This window comes from Sardina pilchardus, chromosome 13, assembly GCF_963854185.1.
Source record: "Sardina pilchardus chromosome 13, fSarPil1.1, whole genome shotgun sequence".
NCBI classification, from domain to species: domain Eukaryota; kingdom Metazoa; phylum Chordata; class Actinopteri; order Clupeiformes; family Clupeidae; genus Sardina; species Sardina pilchardus.
The window spans coordinates 2725001-2725962 of NC_085006.1; the positions used below are offsets into that span (position 1 = coordinate 2725001).

General features: G+C 51.9%; 1 protein-coding gene across 1 annotated transcript in view; it reads right to left on the minus strand.

The window, feature by feature from the left end:
- Positions 1-491, minus strand: part of LOC134099859 (gap junction delta-2 protein) — a 14896-nt gene extending 14405 nt beyond the window's left edge. The window contains exon 1 of the mRNA XM_062552881.1: positions 1-491. This exon is cut by the window's left edge and continues 33 nt beyond it. The gene's annotated coding sequence lies outside the window, so the exon portion shown is untranslated.
- Between the last annotated feature and the right edge of the window lie 471 nt (positions 492-962).

Genomic DNA, 962 nt, shown 5'->3' on the forward strand with positions numbered 1-962 from the left:
GTTCCTGTCCAGTGGTGGTTGCTGAAGACCAGCTTCTGATGTGCTTTTCCTTACTTCCATTTTCTTTTCCTGTTGTGTCCTCCTGGAATTTTCTCCGCTTCCCCTAAACCCTGCTGTCACTTTGGACCACGCTCACCACAGTGTTTTGTTCCCCCCCCTCTCTCTCTCTTTCTCTCTCTCTTTTCTTCTGTCACTGTGCGTTCCTTTATGGTTCCCGCTCTCCCCCCTCTCTCTTCTTGCGTGCGCTCACTTGCTCACTTGGTTAGTAATTGCACTTGAGTCCCTGGTTTGGTGGCGCTCAGAAGAAGTCTTCCTTCTCTCTCTCTCTCTTCCTTCCCTTCCTCTCTCTCTCTCTCCTTCTCTCCTCTCCTCTCTGTTACTATGGCTCTGGAATCAAAGCTCCCCCATCTGCCTGTCCTTTCTCTCCCTCTCAACTGTCATCATCATTATCCACCCTTTTTCTTCTTTTTCTTCAACTGCCACTTGTCTGACTTGGCGTCTCTCTCTCTCTCTCCGCACCTTCCCTTCCACCTGTCCTTCCTCCCTCCCTCCCTCGATCTCTCGCTCCCTCGCTCAGGCACCCGGCTCGTGCGTGTGTCTAGAGGATTAGCACAGGGAATCACTGCTCTGCTCCTCCTCCTCCCTCTGCCTCCCGCTCTCTCACTCTCTCTCACTCTCTCTCTCACTCACTCGCTCTGCCTGCCTCCCTCCATCTCCCTCTCTCACTATTTACCCCTCCCCTCCCTCGCTTTTCCAGTCCAAACACATCCAGGCTCTCTCCAGTCCTGTTCCTCTTTTATTTTTTGCATTGTTACAGTGATTTTCATCCAATCGGTGAGTCAGTGGCTGTATTTCCAACCTCAGATGGGAGCTCTTATTGGGAAAATTGGAGGTTTTTTCCCCCTGGCGTGGTCTAGGTGGTGGAGTTGGCTGATTGTCACACTCATGCATGTCTCGGTGCT